This window comes from Mycteria americana, chromosome 6 (genome assembly GCF_035582795.1).
Source record: "Mycteria americana isolate JAX WOST 10 ecotype Jacksonville Zoo and Gardens chromosome 6, USCA_MyAme_1.0, whole genome shotgun sequence".
In the NCBI taxonomy this organism is placed as follows: Eukaryota; Metazoa; Chordata; class Aves; order Ciconiiformes; family Ciconiidae; genus Mycteria; species Mycteria americana.
The window spans coordinates 70,388,048-70,409,757 of NC_134370.1; the positions used below are offsets into that span (position 1 = coordinate 70,388,048).

Genomic DNA, 21,710 nt, shown 5'->3' on the forward strand with positions numbered 1-21,710 from the left:
CAATGTTTCAACAGAGAATCACAGGAACAAGGGCTGGAATAAAAACATACAACTCCTGGCAGGGGAAAGGACAACTATAGTAGTTGTCCTGGGCAAGCCCAGGGCATGGCGTTAAAGCACTGTACCATGATCATCCATGTATAACTACATAACTTAACACAACCGTTTAGCTGTCAGCATGCTCTCTGGCACAGTCACGGATGGTATCCATGGCACAGCATTCTCCTGGACGGTGCTCAGGAACAGCAAATTCAAATGGGAGCAAAGCAATACATGGGAGAGGGCTGTTCCCTACAGGCAGGGCAGAGGAGGTCACCCTGGTTTGGAGGCAGAGAGCTCAGCTGGGAGGATGCAACCTGTGTCACACCGCTTGCTCTCAAGGCCAAGGAACACATCCTGGCCCATTTCACCGGCTGGTCAGTGGGACTATAGCAGCAGAGACTGTTCTAAGCTGCTGTGGAACCACAGCCTCAGCTGCTCTGGTATCAACCTTGAGGCTGGTTTTCTTGTTGATGTGATCACTGAAACTATTCAGGTTTAAAATTTTTCTTTCATTTTCTGGCACGTTATTTTAACAAAGACCAGCCGGTCACAAATTTTTAAAGCAACGGTATTTTATGTCACGGGTTTCATTTGCTTATTGTACTCTCTGAAGGGCTGTATTCTTTAGCATAAACATTGATAAGCTTTTTCTATTACAGTTGATATTTTTTTTTACAGCCTGGTTTCTAGACAAAATAAGGCTTATTCAATTGCACTGTCCATAACTGTCTGTGTGTCTGTCAGTCCTCCCCTGGCAAATGTGGAATCCACTGACCAATATCAGCCCAATTTCACAGAGGGAGAGAAATTTCAATCATACCAGGTTCCTACAAGTTTTCTGAAAATCAAAAGCTACGTAGGTAAGACAGAGCCTTTTAGCATCCCCAATAAGCGAACGACAGCCACAGCCTAGTCCTTACCCCACATCCACTCTGGCTACACACAGAAACACTCCACCTTGTCTCCTTTCCTAGCCTACCTCTGAAAAAAAGGTCAGCTCCTCAGCAGAGACAGGGCAGTGAATGAACAACCATGCATTCTGCTTCCAGCTCAGCCAGCAAGCAAGCCCAGCGTAGGCACTTCAGGCACCAGGAGGGAGAGCAAACAGGAGGTACTCTGGCTGGAGGTGGGGATACTTGAAATACTGTGGATAGAGAGTCTGGAGGTATTACAGGAGACGAGAGGGCTGGAAGGCACAAAAGAACACAAGCCTGTGGGAAAACAGACCTTATCAATTCTGCTGTTCAAGAAACAACATGTAACTAACCAGATTATTTTAGCTTGCGCTCGTGATTATCTCGTTAAGAAGAATCCTCATTCATGACACTTATAATATGACAATAAAATAACTCAGAAATAGAGTTTGAAGAAAAATGCTATGCACACCATTCGTGTAAATGGTTAACATATTTTGTCCCTGAGCACTACAGTGGATCAAAACTCCTACAGAGTAATATTTAAAAACCTGCACATTAAAGTGGGGAAAAAAGAAATCATTCTCTTCTCATCCTTTCAGTATCGTGTATGTTATAAAACAGAACTGAGTTTTTTAAACTCTCTTTGAACACAGAGGATAAACAAAGTCCACCCAGATTAGTTTAAACAACCATCTATTGCAAACCAAGTTAATTCAGCAGACCTTGTGCAGAAGCAGATGAGGAGAGTCCATCTAGGCACAGGGACAAGAGCAGAGCTAAGCTATGGAGCTCAAGTAACAGGTGAAAAAGCATCCATTCAGACACTCAGAAAACTCTGTACAGATTTCACGTGATTTGCTTCTATCCTCTAATGGTTGACTGAAGGCTCTTAACCCTCTTTTACAGCCTTTTCACATCAGATTTGTCCCTTCTTCTAGCAACTGCCGTGTGCTTCTCACTCCTTTAACAAGAAGCTTAACACAAACAAAAAACTTTAAAAGTGGCATGGCATCTTCTGCCCTCTCTAACGCAAGATATTGCTTAACATAAATCTGCACCAGTTTTTTAGTTTGGATCTAGTGTGAGCTTTTGAAACGGATCTTCTCATCATCCCATTTATAGTGCTTCAGTTCACATAACAAAGCAGCCTCAGAGCATACCTACTGGAGTCCTCCAACTGAAACTAAACTAGAAGATAACATTTCAATTGCTAAAGGACATGGGTCCAGACTGAGCTAAAACCTCCAGAAATGCAAACAACACGGACCTCGGGTCCTCAACACCGACAGACTCATTCTACAGGTCTGTTCCTACTGCACCACACTATTTGACAATACAGATGAAGACTGATGACACTCTGAGTAAGCTGATATAACAGTAGTGGGTTTATCAGCATAGCTACTTTAGTTTAAAAATAAAACTAAACCATCAAACAAACAAAGCCCTTTACCCTAGTAATTCTGACAAAATATCAGCTATCTGCAAATGCAGGCAGAGTCTTTCAAATTCCCAGCAACAAAGTAAATGGCATATTAACAGCTACACATACTCCTCTAACCTTACAGCACCTGAACTAAATAAAAGGGAACAGAAAATACAGAAAGAGGAGAAAGAGCAAAGAGCAATTTTCTTGAAATAACTTTTTAATTTTGAAAGCATGGACCACTGATGACAAATGTTTATTTTCTAATCTTAAACTATATTATGGTTTGGAACCCTATTATGTTAATTGACTCAGGACATTTTTATATTAATCTTTGAGATTTAACATTATCAAACATTTTCCAGGTATATAATAAGCCAATCTCCTATCAAAACAGAATTATCTTCAAATAAGTCCAACAGGGTAATTAAGCATAACAATTAAGCATGACACCTCTTCACCTGAAACTATATCTATACAGTCCATTTTTCCAACTGAGCTCTCAAAGACTTTATCTTAAGAGTGCTAGTAAGCTTTCTAATCCCTAAGCAACACAAAACTAAGGAACTCTAAATCCAGTAATTACAGTTGTTTAAGAATATCACTTTAGCTACATTCAAGTCTTCAAAAGTTTCTTCCAAACCTGTATTTTTAAGAACATAACTTAAACGTATCAAGATTACACTTTCTTGTTTTCTTCTTTAATACCCATCGGTTCTGTCTTGATAAGCAAAACAAACAAGCTTTTTCCAAGAGTATTTAAATTGATTTAATTATAACTGCTTGGTCTTGACAAGACTTTAAGGTGTCAAATAAATTGAGCTAGGTAATTCAATCAAATATACTATATTTAAGTCTAGTATACACAAAGCCCATAAGTGCCTTTAACGTTCTCACAGATATTTCTGCTATTTATGAACTACCTCCTTTACTTCTTGTATACTTCCCCCCCTCCAGAAAAAACCCTTAAAACTTCAGTTTATACTATGCTTTTCTTTGGCAAACACAGAAAGAACATAACTGTTGTGCATGTAACTGCTAATAACCAGCTTTCTCTTCTTTATTTATTTCTTAACTTCTGACATACGTTCTTCTTCATCGTTTCTCAGACATGCACACAGACACATGCCACAGACAACTGACACATAACTGCAGTACAAGCAGGGTGTCACGGCTAGCCACGTTTTCAAAAGAGAAGGAGCTCAGCCCTCACCTATAGGATTTATCTCCCTCCCAGGTGGCAGATTTGAATCAGGTGACCAGGCATCACACGACAGCCCAAAGGCATTATTTCATATAAAAGGAAGCCTGCTGTAACCTAAATGAGCTCCCCTAGGATAGTAAAATGAGAGAAGTTCCTGGGAAAGGGAGAAAAGAGAAGCAATTCAGGTAGTGTTATCTCCTATGAAAAGGGTATTGGAAAATGAGGTGAGGACAAAGGAGACTATAGAACCTAGCTGTTACCTCGAGTCAGCCCACTCCTTCCTGAAACAGTGAATACTTCAGAAACACCAGCTATGAGATGTAAACTACAGAAGAGTGAGCCTAGAGGAAACTCTGATGGATGAAGCAAAATCCCAGCTCTGGGGGTAAGAAATAAATATACCTGTATTAGACCCTCTGCTCTGGCACGTTCAGCCCACATATACTAAGCAGAAGACACTGAGTACCCTTGAAGCTCTATCTAGACTAAGGAAATCCATATTAGACTGTGTCTAAACCAGAAGCTTTACCAGTACAACACTACCTGTTAGAAATGTGAAAGGAAGGGGGAAATATTATTTTTCCCTAGCCACCTACAGCTAGGGTAACAAGCCTCCTCATGAGTGCAAATGCAACTCGTGCTGGCAAAAGGAATGCCTTTGTGCGGGGTTTTACCGCTAACTAGCCTGGTATTGCTGTGCCAGGAAAGTCCTTGTGGTATAGTCTAATCCTTAGATTGAATTACCTACCTTCCTCTAATTAGCACCTCCTAAAATATAGGGTGAATCAAAGCAATCATGTTTTAGCATGGCCTAAAGTAAACTGAGTTATGATTTAGACTGAATCAGTGCAGCTAAAGCTAAATTGTTTAGAACAACTGCTCTGATTTGATCTGAGTTCCTGTTAATAAATTAACTTAAATTAGCTATTCCTAAACAGAGCCTAAATAAGGACAGGCTCCTTTTCTTTCGTATGAGGCTTCAAGGATGCTAACATGCCCTGCAGTATCACCTTCCCAGCCTTACTCTGCTGATAATGACACTCCTGCTGTGTTGCCACTGTGTGTGTTTATATATATAAAATAAAGTAATTTATTTATAGGTAAATTCTAATCCAAGCATTTTAGAGTCTTAGTTCTCCTACTTACACTTGGTATATTGGCAATGAATAGTAGGATGTATTTTTTAGCATTGTGCTACTTTAAGTAAGTACGCATAGCTGATTTTCCAGATGCTGTGGAGTTAACAGCTCCTTTTAGTTAAACTTATTTTCATGATAATGTTATACTTAAAGTTACACTGCTAAAAGAAATATTATTAATTCAAGACTAGAAGTGTTTTATGCCTTCTAACTAGATTCCTCACCCAACAAAAACAAATTCCCAATTCAGACAGGAGCTAGGACTGTTAGGGATAACTTCAATTTCCATCACCTTTTATATGCAGCTCTGGCATCCACATCACTTAGTGGACAGAGGATCCTCGTCAGCTCTAAGGCAACAGATAAGCGACTTCCTAAATGTTGCCTTTAGGGTTATTTTTAGCTAGATGCATAGAAATCTGATTGGGGCTGGACTCACATAAAACTTTCCCCATGGGGAGCTGTATGCTTTATGTCACGATGCAGCAGAGATCAATGCGGCTGCTGAGTTAATCCCGTCCACCAGTGGCTGCATTTCCTTCCCCTTGGCTTGTCCACAGATCTCAGTATTACCATGAATACTAACCCATCAGATAGGGAAACTGAGGCAGCAAAGGACATATGTCAGATCACACAGATGACAGTGTTGGCAAAGGTGAAAATACACCTCAGGCTGATACTCAACTCATTATCTTCTTATACCAGACTGTCCTGACAAGTGTTTTCCTTGGATCACGAGGTACGATGAAAGAACTCCTTATTTTCCATAGTTAAGAGGACCTTAATCAAAGTAATTACTGAAACTGATCTGATTGGGAAGTAATCTATTTAGAAAAAGTTAGGACTGCCAACTGGGAAGCTACTATCCAGCCTCTGAAACTGATTGCTTTAGATGTGGATGATTTCACACTTAATTTTTCAAGTGCTGTTGAAAATGTCTTCACCTGTGAATGTAAAATATTTATTTTTCTAAAATACTAAATAATGGCCATCTAGGCAACTCCACATGTAAACAACATGTTATATTGGCTTTCAAGTATCTCAGTCTATGAGTTTCTCCTCCGAGCAATCAGAAGAGATACACTGCACTGCAACTAACACTGCACTTCAGCAAATTAACCTCTGTTTAAAGTACTCTATAGGGCATGACACTGCCAAAATCCCGGCCTGAGATAGCTTCTCTTTTTAAACAAGCTCGTAAAGAGCTTACTGCTCCCTTACAGGATCAGAGCAGCATGATTCAATTTACACATTCTGCCCCCTAAAAATTGTAATCTGTTATGAATTTGATTAATCAACTATGCACTTACGGTGCATATTTGCATTTTTTGAAGACTTAACCGGGATGTATAAACATCAAATGAACTTTTCATATACAATAGATGAAAAACAATCTTCCATTTAAAATTTGCAAAAGATTGGTGCCAACACTTTAGTGGTAACGTAAGCTGCCAGCAAATGAAAGAATTTCATTCAGACTTAGTCCTTTACTTTCTGGGCTAATAAGAGTAAGAACCATCATACCTGATCTGCTCACAGGAATGAATCAGAAAGGCACTTGTCTGAGAGGAATGCTCCTGAGAAAGTATGGAATAAGGATGCAGTCACAGGGGGAATGGGGGGACACAACAGCCTCTCAATCTGGGATCGTTCTAATAGTCCTGTGCTGGCATTACCAAAGTCCAAACCCCATGATACATAGGAATTGGCTCCCCTAGGGAGACCAGGCTGAAAACACATGGATGGGGAAGAACTTGTATGGGGTTCGACTAGGGAAAAGCTGCAAACCCATGAAGTGTAAAAGGCAATTTTAGAGTTGTAAAATTACACTGGCTTCAGCTGTGATCTTGAAATTATTGTGATGATATTCTGGAACTTCCAGTTATTCCTTCAAAAGAGCAAGAAGTCTCAAGCACATTAATTTTAAATTTCTGCCAAATTCCAGTCCTACTTGATATATCCTGCTTTTACAGACTCGCAGAACAGTCGAGGTTGGAAGGGAGCTCTGGAGGTCATCTTGTCCAACCCCCCTGTTCAAGCTTTTCTTGCAAGCTCTTGCCAAAATAGTTCAGTATGACTCTTAGAACTGGTTCTTACAAAAATGTGCAAGTACTCCAACTTATTACTCCACTTACACCTATGAAAAAGTTTCTTCTATGGGAATGAAATATTTGCATAGAAGAATGCCAGAAGAGAAAATGTGATTCTTAAAGTCTTCTGCAAACACTATTTTTGTTGGTGTCAACCTCAGCAGCATTACAAGTGATCAAAGAAAATAAACCCAATACAGTATGGAAAAACTTTGTAAGATGAAGACTAAGTTTCCTTTTGAATTCAGTAGATTTTTTTTTTTTTAACTGCTTAATGCTATTCAGCCTGCGATACTGTCACGTCAGTGTGCTGGGGAATCAACAGAGTGGAAGGAAGTTATCAACACTTGCGGTGGAAGTCTGAAGATGGAAAATTACCTTTAAATTATGAAAATGCATGTACAGCTCCAGCATATGTGGAATGTTTACATCTTTAGAAAAATGATCTAACTGTACCATTAAATCTCTGGGACAGACTGACAAGAGAATTTTTTCCTTAATGAAAGAACTTTCTCAGATGAAACAGGAATGTCAGCTTTAGTGCATACTCCACTGACTGGAACAGGATCAAGTCTTAACTAAGTTCCACACAATGTTTTCAGGGGAAAAGTGGAGAATGTTTTATGGAATTTAAGTCTGGATTTGGCTTGCATCCTAGAACATATATCTTGTTATGAAAACTGCTGAAACACTTTTAAGTGGGCAAGCCACAAGTGTCCTTGGAGCTATCCAGTCAACTGGAAGTCACACAGGCAAAACCTCCGAAAGTAGAAAAGCTTGAAATTGGAAGGGGGGGTGGGGGAGGGGCAAATAATCTTGGAAGCATATCTGTTATATAGAACTGTTCGCTTCTGCCTACAGCATGAAGTAGTTACAACTTGTTTTCTGCTATTGTCACAGATCCAATATGTTATTCTAGCTAAATCATAATCTCTTCCTGCCTCAGTTCATCCATGTGTAAACCTGGTTTGCTAACTCTTACCTTAATGTGTCATGGGGCTTAATTAATAACACTTAGGTCTTTTAAGCCCTCTACAAACATTAACTACTTCTTGTAACAACTCTCTGAGGTATTATTATCCCCATTTTACGAATGGAGAAATGGCAAAAGAGGCTGCAACTCGCCCAAGGCAACAGAGTAAGAGTTACACTTAGAGATCTTCTTCATAGACTACTGTATTGTAACAGTGCAAACTTATCAAGAAAGGCAAAGTCAATAAATACAATCTCAAAATTACTTTTAAAAGTGTACCATAAGCAACTGGAAGACTATGAAAAAGCCTTACCAGAAACAATAGGCTTGGGATCAGGACAAGTGCTATAACCATCATTGCAGAGGAAGAAATATCCTAGGCAGATCTAGGCTAGAGCTCACCAAAACAGTCACAAAGAAATAATAAGACTTGTCCTCTCATGTGCTTCTAAGTACCATAAAATTGAGCAACAGGCTTGTACAGCACTCTAGTAACACAGAAGTGAGCAGGTAATCGATGTGGTATGCAACATGCTAACATCTCACGCCGCGTTCCCAGTATTGACAGGGAATGCCAATAACGGGTTGAGATGGCGGTGGTCCTGCTTGCTGCTGGCCGGTACATCACGGCCGCCCTCCCCCCTCCTGCCCTCGCAAGTGACAGCAGACAAAGTTGCTGTTACTCCCGTCTGCCCAGCCACGCTGACATCCTCCGCAGCAGCCTTTCGCCGCCCGGGATCCCTGCCCGGGCAGCCTGCGGTGCCCGGCATCCCCCGGGGAGGCAGCGGGGCGGCAGCCCCCCGCCGTCGTCCCCGTCACCCCCCCACAGCCGGTGACAGGCACGTCCAGCGCTGCCGCCCCGGCGCGGCGACAACAGCAGCCAGCAACAGGCGCGTCCTGCGCGGCGCTCCGCGGGAGCCAGCGCCGGGCACGGCCCGCCCGTGTGCAGCAGGGGCTGGGATGCAGCCCGCAGAGCTACGCCCCCTGAGCCGGCCCGGCCCGGCCCGGGACGCGCCCCCGCCGCCCGCCACCGCCCCCCGGCGCGCACAGCGCGGCCCCCGCGGCGCCCACCGCCGCCCCGGGCGCGGGACGGGACGGGGCGGGCGGGACGGGGGGCGGCGGGCGGAGGAGACTCACCGCAGGCCTCGGCCTAGAGGGGGAGGCGGGGGGTGTCAGCGCGGGGGTGACAGCCGCGCCGCCCGCTCCTCCGGGGGCAGGGGGCTGGCCCGGGAGGGCTGCGCCCCCGCTCCGGCGCGGCCGGGGCTGGCTGGCCTCCGCGGCCGGCGAGGGGAGGTGAGCGGGGAGGGACGGGGTGCCTCCGCACGCAGCGGGGCGCGGAGCCCGGCGGGCGGGCGGGGACGCGGGGCGCAGGGGCCCGCCGCGGGGCAGGCCCTGAGGGGAGGCTCCCGCCGGTCACTCCGGAGCGGCCACCCCTTGCCTTCCCACCTGATCCCGGGCTGGGACCCCGCGCTGGCTGAGCCGCCGCGTCAGTTACCTGCGGGTGCGAGGTGCCGGGGAGGCGGGCCCCCGGTGTCCGGGTCCCCGGCGGCCGGGCCGGGCCGGGCCGGGCCGGGCCGGGCGGGCGCCGCTGTGTTTACACCGCCGCCGGGGCTCCGCGCTCCGCAGCCGCTCAGCAGCCAGTCGCCATTTCCCGCCTACCGACCTGCTACACCGCACGGAGGGACCCGGATGGGGAGAGGGGCCGCCGCGCAGGCGCAGCCCGGCCGGGGGAGGGGGGCCTGGGGACGGCGGCGCCGGGGCAGGCCGGGAAGGAGGGAAGCCGGGGCCTGGCGCGGGGAGCGGCGCCCCGGGGCGGCGGGCCGGCGGAGAGCGACGGGCCGTGGCGCAGCGGGGGTGCGGGACAGGGCCCGGCCGCCTCTTCCTCGGGCCGGGAGCCGCCGCCAGGGGCGGGAGGCTGCGCCTGAGGCGCCGGGGCCGAGGGTGCCTCACGCGGAGGAGGCAGCGGCCGCCTCGCTCTCTTGGCGCCGGGCCGAGCCGAGCCGACCGCCGGCCCGCCGCGCCTGAGGTGAGGCGAGGGGCGAGCTGTGAGGAGAAGTGCGGGGGGGAGGGGGGCGCGAGCGCTGCGGGGTCCCGCCGAGCCCTGGGGGAGGGCAGAGCTATGAGGTGAGGCGGGGGGGCGGCGAGGTCCCGCCGCGCCCTGAGGCGCCGTGAGGTGAGGGGGGAGCCCGCCGTTGGCGGCCCTGACCGAGGGGTGCGTGGCTGCAGGAGCGCTCACTCCCGGGCCGGGCCGCGGCGGTCCCCGGGGCCCTGCCGGCTGGGGAGCGCCGGGACCGGCCGGCAGCGAGCCGCAGGGCAGGGGTGAGCGGGCGCCCGGCCTGGCCGCCCGCGGTCCGGCTTGGTTCTCCCCCCCCCCCCCCCCCCCCCCCCGGAGGAGGCGGGCGCGCTGGGTGAGACCTCGCCCGCTGGGGCCGGGCGCAGCTCGGGGAAGCCGCTGCGGCCGGGAGCGAGTGTTTCCCCGCGGAGCGGGGGGCGGAGAAGCGGCGCGGTTGCGGGCGGGAGTAGCGTTTTCCTGTGCTCCGCACGGAGGAAGCGGCGCGGCAGGGAGCACTGGGGAGGGTTCGGCGCGGCCACCGCTGCAGCCGGAGGGGCGGGCGGCCGGCACCCAAACAAGCGGGCGGGAGCCCGACGGGCCGCGGCGGTGGGGCCGCAGCCGCGTTGCCGCGCCCCAGGGGGGCTCCCGCGCCGGCCGCGGGGGAGGCCGCCCCCGGTCCCCGCCGCGGGTCAGTCTCAGCTCCGGCCACCCCCTCGCCGGCCCTGGTGTTGATGGCCTCGCTCCCCTTCTGGCAGCCTGGAGACGTTCCCCACAGCTGGTCAGTCTGGCCTTTTATAGGAGGCTGCGGGCTCCGCGCCCGCGGGTGGAAGCGCCGTGACGGTGTTCCTGATTCTGCCCTCTCCTTTGACCTGCCTGTTTTGGATTGCTCGGCTTACGTAGCTTTACCTTGTTTTGCAAAGCATAGGGTAGTGCTAGTTCTGTGGTTTGTGTTTTAAGACGCCTGTGGAGTCTAGTGAGAAGTTTTATTTCCACTTTCCCTTTTTTTTTCTTTTTTTTTTTTTTTAGGCAGCCTCTTTCGGTGTGAAATGTGGAGGATGCTGTATGCTTTAGTATTTGAAAGACTTAATGAAGCAGCTTGACCATCTCATGCAGTAAAGTATAAGAGGATGTGGCAAGGTTAGAGTTGTAATTTGCATCCTACTGAACTTGTATATCTAATTTTTCTTTCCATTGGTGATCACTGTTATCCACCAAGCTTTTTAAATGGAAATCTTCAGTTCTCAGGTTAATACGTGTTGTGACATTACGATAACTTCTCAAGGTATTGCTCAAAATTGAATGTTTTACGAAAGTAGCTTGTACCATGTTCTCTGATTTAGCAATAGGCAGAAACCCACACAGATATTGTGTGTTTTCTATTTCTAGTACCTGTTGACTCCCTTCTTAGCTTTTAAACCTGGATCATATTATAAAAATCCCAGCTCTCTAGTCACTTAAAATATTTATTGGCTTGTTAAACTGAACCACATCTGCTGCTGTGAAGCCAAGATTTGTTTTAGAGTTCTATCACAAGACTCTAGTATTCTTTAGCAGAAGACATTACAAAGCTAATTTTACTGTAGTTTCTTAGGAAAAGAGGTCATAAAAAGGCAGTGGGAACAGTGTAGACCTCATTCAGAACAGGTAGCCTTATCCCTTTAGAGCATTAAAGTATTTCTAAACACACTCATTAACCATAGTACTTGAATATTTTTTGTATGATCAGCTGTGAAGAAGGTTAGCTTGGACATGTTAAAACTTAATTAAGATTGTTTGTCAGTCCATTAAGAGGAACTAGTATGGCAAGATAACTTTGTGATGTCTCATAGTACAAGCCCAAAAGGACATTCACTGATACTTAGAAAGTGGGAGTTTTGAAAAATGGTAGGTGGAAATACTTTTTCAAACCATGTAATTAGAATGAAACTAGCTGCCAGAGGAAATCATTCAGCAAGATTCGAAGCAAGCAGATATTTGTATGAATACCAAAACAGTCTAGTGCCTTTATAACGAAGGCCAAAAAAACATTTAGAAGAGAGATTAAAGCATATGACTCAGGGTTCAAACTAATCTTTATGGGAATGAGAACTGTAATTTTCCATGTTACAGAATATTAAAATATGTCTTCCGCAGTGGTCTTGTGCTGTCCTTGAGTTACCTGGCTCTGAGCCGTGTCAGGGAGAGGGTATTGGGCCAGCGGGATGGTGAGCTTTGCCACATGTCAGGTGGGAATATGTAAAATCGTATTGCTAATTGACGCTGCTGCGAAGGCAGAAGTTCAAAGGTCCACCTGCTGTAACCTGTTCCCCACATTATAATGCATACCATGAAAAGAGCATTAGCACTGCATGTGTACAAAATGTAAAAACGCTAAATAATGCTGTGTCTGCCTGGGCGCACATGAAGCGTTAGAAGCTTTGAACATGTATTTAGTTCAAAGAAGAGGCTCGTGTATTGGCAGTGGTGGGTTTTTCCCCTGACAGTGGATTTCAGGCGCTCTGTCAGACTGAGATATTCTAGGTGCGTGTTTTCTTCACTTTACAGAGAAACTGAAGGAAAAAAATGTTTAGTTGCCAGAATGTTGCACATTTTTGAAACGTTATACTCTGAATGTTCATTTGAAAGGCCATTCTTCGTATTTTATTATTTCCTCCCAACCTTTTTTTCTCAGTCTTGCTGATCCATTAGCTTTGTGTTTATACGCTCATTTAAAATGACGTGCTTTAGAGTGACTTCCCTATTTGTTGTAAAGATTAGGTATTGGTGAGTCCACCAGTTTCTCTTGGTAAGCTGTTTCAAGTATCTGCAGTTAGGGGTTGTATTTCATTTCAGGTTTGAGTTTAACTTCCAGCTATTGCATCTAACGCTCCCCAGCAAGATTCAAGAGTCATGCACTGCTGGAGTTCCTCTTTCATGTGTCAGGACCCACATGTAGGGATCAGGTCATCCCTCGGAATTCTGTTTCATAAGCTAAAATCCTAAATCTTGCCTTGTGGGCTTTGCTTTTTCAGGGGGAAAGGGTTTAATTCCCTGGATAAAAAGGGGAGCTTCCTTTAAGTTCTCTCTAGTATTTCAGCATCCTTCTTGCAGGTACCACTTGGTACTCTGAGCACAGCAGTTCAATCCAGTTTATTTTGCCAAAGTGAAAACAACTGTGATGTGACTGAGAGATAGTTGTTGTATAAACAAATCAATTCTTGTTTGGGTTTATATTTTTAAAATTACCTATTTCCAGTAATTGTTGTTTCTTTTGCTTATCTGAAGGGAATAAATTTTGTTTAATAAGTAAACAGAGCCATGCACTTGACTTAAATGAGAAGCAGCTACCAGGCTATGCTTGCTCCTTCATGCCTAGACGTCTGTGATCCAATCTGTCTGTCCAGGAACAGCTATAGACTTGCTGTTCTCGCTGCTTACACTTAGCTGACAGGAATCAGAATTCAGATGGTACTGCGTCCCCCTACAGAAACAAAGGCAAGCGCAAGTTTAAATGAACCTCTATGTATGTTTGATCTAGCACAGTGCATCATTGAACAATCTACCGTCATAAACCAGTCCTCTAGGGATAAAAATACACATCCACAAGCGGTCAAGTCCAGTTTTAGGAAGTTAAATGGTAGAGTATCCCTACTAACAATCCCAATGTGGCTACATGGGGAGAGTTTGATATAGGATGAGGGATTAGAGTGTTACAGTTTCTATATTGGCATGAAGTTCTTACATAAATATTACCCTGTTTCTGGCTGGCTTGAAAATTCCACTGCATTCTCGTAAATAGATATATATGCCCCAATTGGTTGGTTGGGTTTTTTTTTCTACTTTATTTAAACAGTGCTGTACAAGAGAAATACGGTCTCCTTAGTCCCGGGGTCAGCTAGAAAGCCTCAGGTAGTGCAGAACACTGTGCTGTTTCTCCACAGTGATATGAAGTGCCCAATCTCAGATTTTCTAGTTTATTGTAGCAAGATTTTTGGTCCTATTAAATAATCTGGTCTTTCTCCTCAAAGAAAGGTCCCAGGTTACTTAAAGTTCCATATATATCCTGGAATAAGGATTGCAGTGGACAGCTAGATTTACGGTATGCTGAAATTCTCCATAATACGGCTAAAGCAGAAAGTTGTCGGATACAGAATTTCTTCAGAGGCTGGTGCTGAACAGTGAAATGGATTCTGCTAAGAACTCGGGACCTCAAAAACCTTGCTTCAAGTAAAATAGCATTTTTCGATCCAGCTTTTCTCCAATATGCAAACAAAACAGTGGTATTAAATATATTTATTTAGAAGAAAACCTTTTATACAGTCCATTACATATATTTCTTTACCTTGGGAACATGTAAGAACATTCTGACAGCTGTGCGTCAGTTCTGTTGATTCCCTGTTTTGAGGATGCGCAACCAATGTTGATGATGCACACCGTATTTTGAGCAAGTTTAATAATGGGCCACTTGTACTAACAATTTTATTGTTGCTACCTGAGAAACACAGTTTTAGGGTGATAAAGTGTCACGAGTTCAAATAAAAATTGGGCTTTTCTTGTGGTATACGGAAGTTGAAGAAATCACTTCGTTCATGCTTTGTTGGGGTTTGTGCAGGTACGTAAATTCTTTAGTTGCTGTAAGATATTTGGGAAAGAGTGAACTTGTGGAGTGGAGGCGAGTTCTCCACACACCACCAGCACACACACACATGTATTTGTTCAGGCAAATCCACGAGAGTTTGAAGAGAGCAGTAAATGGTTACGTGTGCAGAAAAGCACCTAATTAGTGGCTGTACCATAAAGTGACAGGTAAAAGACCTGGCTCCTCTTCCTCTTCTAGTATTGGTTTGGCCTCTGGCAGGTCATGTATTGAATTGAGGGGGGAGACTTCATGCAGCATTTTATAACTGAGTTTTCACAGATTGTTTATGCAGAGGGTCTACTGCATGTATTAATGTTAAACTGAAGCAGAAGTGTGTGATGACGTGTGTAAAGTCTAGTCAACCTTGTGTATTTTCCAGGCAAATCATGCTGTGATTCACTGAAAACATTCAATGTTCTATTGCAAAATACTTGCTTACAAGAGATCTTTTGTTCTGCAGGCTTTGGATTTTTCACTGCTTATGATTTTGTCTATATGAAAATGTAAAATGATTAACATTTAATAAAATACGTACACCATTAGTTATTTAGTATCTGTTTTCATCTTGTCACTTCAATCTTCAAAGTATTTTAAGCAGAATGTTCTTTGCAGCTGTTAAAATTCTGAGAAATGTGGTTATTTTTAATTTGTTTCATATGGAGCTGTTTTTTACCTTTTGGTGAGATACTACCCATCCTTTTGTTTGGTTTTCCTAATGTTTAAGCTAAGATAGGTTCATCGGTGAGTCTTAGCTTTTGTGGGATCCGTGGAACTTTGAGAAAGCTTTAGCAAAGCCTGTTTACTGAAACCCTACAGAATTGGACAGTCGGGACTAACTAGAATAAGTGGAGTTATTTCTTTGACTGTTCATTGTAGGTGCCTGCATTCCTCATACTTGTTGAAGTCATCCTTCAGTCTTGGCAGTGAAGTCTTCAGCTTACTGTTAATTGTTTTTCTTCTGTTCGCTACAGAGGTACTTGGACTTTATGTAGTCATGGCTATGCTGAGGTTTTTCCCACTAAGCAGGAGAAACACCCCTCTAATTTCACACTTACTAGGTTTGAAGACTGAATCAAATCATCTTAAGAGGAAAATTTAGTCTCCCTCTTTAGTCTTTTTTGGGGGGAGAGAGAAAGGAACATTGAAGCAAGGAGGAGGGGAGGGAGGAAAATAACAGTGGCAGAGAGAATATTAAGTGAATTCTGGTTGGGGTTTTTTTTCCCCTCCTCAACAAGCTAAATTTTTACCAGCTTCAAATTTCATTTATGTCTCTAAGGTATAAGGGAGTACTCCTATTTTAAACTGAAACCAAGATTTATTCTCTGATTTTTAACAACCTAATTGATTTGAGCTGTCTGTAATGGAGTAACAGTTGCATAAGCTTTGAAAGTTCATATCCCATCTGTATGCTAATGTCTCTTCAAGTCAGATTTCTCTTCAGGGCTGGGCATAAAAACAAAGTACTGCAATGACTTGCTGATCAAAAATGACTTAGGAATATGTATTTTCTCAGTTTAACCTTGGGCAAAATATTTTTGGCATCACAGCATTCATTTACATGGACTTGTGAGTGCTTTTAAAGTGTAGCCTTTTATAATTGGGGTTTTTAAACTTTGGTTATTTATGTAAAGTGTAAAGGTGTTTTGTTCTCTTGTAATTTTGCATTTGAAATTCTTTAGGAAATGGGACAATTGCAAGAATTTTCTTGGTCTTTGATATGGTATCAGCTCTCGGTGTTTGAGGAATTCAGCATTTTCCTAAACTTCCTCACGCAGTTGTTAGATGTTAATTAGTTTATATCTGTACTGTGCTTTGAAGCTGTAAAGTGTTGTATTCTTTAATTAAAAAATGGGTCGAGATCACCGTGTGTAAATGGATACAGATAATCACAATACATTCAAAGCAATTCATCCAGTAACCCTGCTGCCACGGTCTGTATTATATTTTTAATTACCCCATTATTCTACTGGATGCCCAAATGTGGGGTTTGCATCTTGTCCCCAAAGAAGGAAGACATCCAGATGTCTGCTGTTTGGCCATTCTGCCTTTACACCAAGCACCGTGTGTAACAGTCGTTTACTGAATTCAACCCACGCAGCTTTCACAGTTCAAGTAAGTTTTGGAGGCAGGTAATGGAATTATTGCAGGCGTTTCTCAACACTCGTTTCACCCACCCCAAAACGTCTTGGTTGACATCAGACCAACTTCAGCCAGCACGGAGATGCAGTAGGTGCTTACGCTGCGTACCGGGACCTGGCAGTCACAGCGGTAGTTACTGGGCTCGGCTTTTGAAATGGCACAAGAGGGAAGTCGAAGGGGGTTGAATTACATGGAAAACTTCCAAATATGTCTATGTATGTGTTCCGAACATAAGTACTTCTTGTGCCTTTCTTTTTGAAGGATGTATACATTTCTTCGACGGAAATTGGTTTGCTGGATGCCCTTACTATGGGCACCATAAACTGGGCCCAACAAAATGCTCTTACTGATGCAAGATCTGAATGGGTTCAGTCGTTCACTGCGCCGGCTTCATCCCTTCATCTACTTCAGGCACTTAGCCTAGGTGTCTGTACCACACAAGCATTCCACGGAAAACAGGAGGGAGCTGCGTCTCCATTTGGAGGAGCCTGTTCCTTTCCCTGAACTGGAATAGGAAGCCCAGAACAATTCGACCTTTCACAAATTATCCATGTTAAGTGCCTAAAGTTGCATAGTATGAATCAAAGCCTCTGTACCAGGAGTTAGCTTAGGGCTGCTAGCAGTTACTGTGTGTGCGTCTGTCTTCTGTTCTCCAAATAACTAGGTTTCCATTTTATTACAGCTTTCAGTATGATTTTGATTAGTGGATTGAAAAATGAAGTGTAGGGAATGAAGCAGAGAACAAAGTCTTTGGGTTACCCGTTAAAAAAACTTTTGCAATATTCTAATGTATTGCAAAATGATTTGGGTAATTCAAACTATGCATGTAGTCACTGCTAGCCCCAACAGTGATTTGGATGTCATTGCAGTTACTTCCAAAGTATAAATACAAAAGGAAAATTTATCATGTTAGGATGTTCCTTATGTTTTAAAAGTATTTTTTTTAGATACTGAACAAGTGAGTCTCTTGATGCAAGTGTCCTTTCTGTGTACTTAATCACAGCTCTAAATGGGAGTATATTTAATGCCTGAAAAACTGTCAGTTAGACACAGCCCAAGATAATTTGTTCTCTCTTGCCCAATTTCCTCAGTTTTCTGGCAAGATTATTAGCAGATGAAATTCTACATGCTCGGGAATAATCCCTCTCTTATCCTTGCATACAGAGCTGTGTATCTAGACAACGTGCCAGAAAGAGGTAAGAATGCTTAGCTTAAAAAGCAAGAAGTAGGTGACCTTTTGTTGTAATAATTAACGTCAACAGTCATGATTCTTAACACTGACATTGGGTCAAAAATGTTGTATCATATGCTGTTTTCATAAAGCACCGATCTCCGTACCTTTTGCCAGCTAAGATTTCCAAGCTTTACTTTTTTAAAAGCTATTTTAATTTTTCTCCCCAAGGTTTGTGTCTTGGTTGAAGGCACTTGTATTGGATGAGCACAAAAAAGAGGGAGCAGTTAACCGTGCTACCAGGAGCTCTGGCTTAGGTCGAGGGATGAGGTTGGTGTTCTTCAGCCGTGCTGTCCTCTAGCAGGGGGAAAGCTCATGCAAGGGGCGGGGGGGTGCATGATGAAGAATTGGAGGCAGAGGGAGAAATCAAGGTCTATCAGCAAAGGTCCTTTTTACTCCCAATGTACTTCAAGCTTGTGAAAATTAAATGGTTTTCACTTTTCAGAATACATGATGTCTCTAAGAAAGAACAAAGCTGTTGCCTGCCAGTGTCTCACAAGTTAATACAGGTTGTTCAGATGTAGATTAGGGAAAAACATAAAGTAAATAGATTTTTCGTGTTGCTTTTGAATAGTGCTTTTTCTTTTTCCCTTTGATCTCAAGTCAGTAGGAAGCCCATTTTCCAATAAATCTATTTAACCCGGTTTGGTGTGTATTTGCAGGGTTACGTTAGGGTGGAGCTGTTATTCTTTATGGACTTAAAAAGTAAGAGTAGGGAAAAGAATGAACTAATCAAAAATCATTGTAGAAAAAAATGGAGTAACTGAAATAATTTTAGTTTTCCAGTACAGTCAAAATAAAGTATGTTCTACCCCTTTTATCAGCTGATGCTTCCCCCCCCCCCCCCCCCCCTTTTTTGCTTTTTTTCTTGCAGTTTAAAGAATTGCATTAAAATTCAGCTAACGTGGCTTCTAGAAGGGCGGTGTGCCTGGCTGGCTAAAGCGATTGCTGATAAGTAAATCTAGTCTGAATTCTGTTGTAAATACTGGCTTCTTCACGCCGCCGTGGTAGGGGTTAGGCTTTGGTGAGAAGTAGGTGCTCATCTTTACCACACTCAAATTTTCTTACCGGTGACAACACTGAGCGTTAGCAATGCAGGATTGTAAGGAGAGGTGAAGCTCTTAAAAGTGGGTATGAAAATTGGATGAAAAGATACAGAAAGGTTTGTTGGTCCTGTTAGCTGCTTTTTCAAGAGACTCCTCCTGAAATGCATTGCCTTGTAGATTAAAGTTATTTATAACATGGGCCTTAAAACAAGAATTCAATGAGCTGCATGCTGCTTTAGCTGTCTGGATATATTGCTTAGAAAGATTTGGGGCTGGGCCGACATTTAAAGATGCTTTGTTTGATTTTGCTTGTAAACCAGTTCCACCAAATGCGAGAGCCAGTTTTATTTTGAAGTCTAGCTGGTGGTTTCAGGGAAGCAGATGTTTAAGTAGCTCGCTCGCTCTGAAATGTGTCAACGTTTTGTGTGCTGCTATTTCCATGGAAACAGGTATTGGCTCAGCAAAAACAGCAAAGGGATTTCAAAATTACATTTTAAAAAACAAAAGATAGGTTAGTCATTCTTACTTCTACTCATAAACACTGATGGTGGTGCTGAACAGAACCTGGCTTTTGAATATATTAGGTACAGTCATGCAAATCGGCAGATCAGTGATTAATATTTTAAATCGATGTTTTTAAAAAGTGAGCTAGTGCTCGATAGAACTTTATTAGAAAATCATGCATGTATTGCATTTCGTTCAGCACGTGCTCTTCTACGCACTTGAAGGCAATCACACTTTTATCGCTTCTTCAGGTCTCCACCTTCCTCAAAAGAGGTGAAAGTGTAGTGGATGAGAACTACAGATTTCAGCTAGTTGGCAAAAATAAAATAAAATTTAAAAAATATATAAAGTAGCTCATGAAACACCGAACTGATAATTCGTGAGTTTGTAATCTTTAGCAGCATGTAGAAATGAAGCAAGCCCCATTTTTTTGGGCTACTTTGTCTGCCTTGGGGGACATTTGCTTTAGGAATAGCCTACTTTGGCAGTAACTCCTTAGGAACTGCCAAAGGAGTTACCCCAGTTCAGCATTGCTACAGCATTAAAAAAGAGGATTAAACTAGCGGGACTTGCTGCTTCCCAGGATAGCGTACAAAGGACAAATCTCACATGAAGTTGAGGACAAGGAGCTCCAGGAATTCCTGAAAAATGAAGACGTCATCTTCCATCTTCAGCTGCGCTATTTGGGCATTTGAATTTATTTTCCAGCTCAAGCAGTGGTTAGATGCCCACGTGAACCAAATATCCCAAGTCCTCTAGAGCAGCGGTTCCCAGCTGGGGAAGAGCTGTTGGAAGTGAGGCACGGAGCAGGTCTGCAGCGCTGGAGGAGGCCTGGTTCAAGGAGAAGGCACTGCCCCCAGGGAGCTGCCGTGTTTTGCTGCAAGGCAGGGCTGCGAGGGAAGAACCTGGTGTGAAGGCAGCCCAGGAGAGACTGCTGGCATTGTGTGAGGAGGAGGAGGAGGGTGATGAGGCAAAGCAGCAAGGAGAAATGGGAACGAGAAGGTGGCAGGGGACGGACTGGTGGGGTGGAGGAAGCAGCAGGAGCCACGTGTGTATGTGAGAGGGGAGATGGCTCAGAAAGCAGCTGTAACAAAGCCACCTACAGACAAACACACACAAAAAAGCAAGGAACGCTGCTCTAAAAACACTGGCAGTTTCCCAAAAGAACACAGACTTTTTTTTCCCCCTTCACTAAAGTGGAATTTGTTTGACAGAACAATTCCCCTTAGAAATAAAATTCTTTAAACATTGGATCACTAAATAATGAAGGGTAAAGCGCTTAGTGACCTAAATTAGATTCCTTAAAAGGATACCCACTAAGATCAAACTGTGTTTCTATATGGGCTACACTTAAGCCAAATATTTTCCCAAAATATAAAGGCAAAGCAGGCCTGCAGTTCATGCGTACAGTTTGCTGTCCGAGCCTCCTAGCGCTTTGCCAGCAGCAAAAGGGAACTGGTAGCCTTTGCCTGTTGTCAAAACTTCGTTGAGTGCTGTGGGCGCTGCAGCAGCGGCACTGCTCGTTCTGCCAAGGAGACACCAACCAAACCAGAGCTGAAATGTTCTTCCAAGACAGACGCTCCCGTCTCTCCTTCTTAATTCTGCATTTCCCCCTTCCTTGGCTGGTTACACGATAACTGTGAGTATCGGTTTCCCAAGGAATAGACCAGAAAACCACAAGAAGTAAGGGTACTGGTTGAGACCCAGTGTCCATCTGGGCTGGTACCTTGCCATTTTACCATCTTCAAACAGGATGAACAACAATTCTTCTCATCTTGCCTAACCAATTTTAACCTGTAAGGTGGATGCAGACTTCGGCATGTTTCCTGGGAAAGGGAGATGCCGAGTACTTTGTCACCTTTCCGTCACCGCAGCGGTCACATGCCAAGCCATGTGTCACAGACATACAGTTGGTGCCATCACACGAACTAAGCAAGCCTTGCTCAAGCCACGTGCACACGGCAGCAAGGCGGCGGGTATCGTGGGCTTACTGTGGTCCCTTCCAGACCCATTCACAGCAGGCGTGAGGTAACCAATACGGCCGTTAAAGGGCAATGGTTTAGCAAGGCATTGAAAGCTAGGATGAACATTAATTTTTACTATCATTAGACCCAAAGACTCTTAACATGCGACTGTTCTAAATATAAAGTAAGAGACAGCCTGTGGCATACAAGAAAACAAGAATAGTTCTACTTAATAAGAAATTGATTATGCATAATAGTTACAGCAAGACTGTAATTATAAAATGCATTTCCCAACATCAGTTATCTAATGATTTTGTCTAGAAATGCCAGGTAACGTCATTCTGTATCATGTAAAGTCGTAACCAGG

The 21,710-nt window shown here is 44.3% G+C and overlaps 1 protein-coding gene and 1 long non-coding RNA gene across 6 annotated transcripts in view; one reads left to right on the top strand and one right to left on the bottom strand.

The window, feature by feature from the left end:
• CTDSPL2 (CTD small phosphatase like 2) overlaps window positions 1-9,886 on the bottom strand; it is a 46,185-nt gene extending 36,299 nt beyond the window's left edge. For 2 of the 3 annotated variants that reach the window (XM_075506490.1, XM_075506491.1), the window contains exon 1: window positions 9,284-9,886. The gene's annotated coding sequence lies outside the window, so the exon portion shown is untranslated. The remainder of the gene's footprint in view (window positions 1-9,283) is intronic. The other variant, XM_075506489.1, reaches the window with a different exon arrangement.
• On the top strand, window positions 8,992-15,001 carry LOC142411870 (uncharacterized). Of its 3 annotated transcripts, none has more exons than XR_012776329.1 (5): window positions 8,992-9,081; window positions 10,868-11,123; window positions 11,975-12,076; window positions 13,137-13,315; window positions 13,853-15,001. It is a non-coding gene; the product is annotated as an uncharacterized LOC142411870 (long non-coding RNA). The 3 variants fall into 3 exon arrangements; XR_012776328.1 differs by lacking the exon at window positions 8,992-9,081 and adding an exon at window positions 9,924-9,951; XR_012776327.1 differs by lacking the exons at window positions 8,992-9,081; window positions 10,868-11,123; window positions 11,975-12,076 and having other exon boundaries at window positions 12,897-13,315.
• Window positions 15,002-21,710: the final 6,709 nt, after the last annotated feature.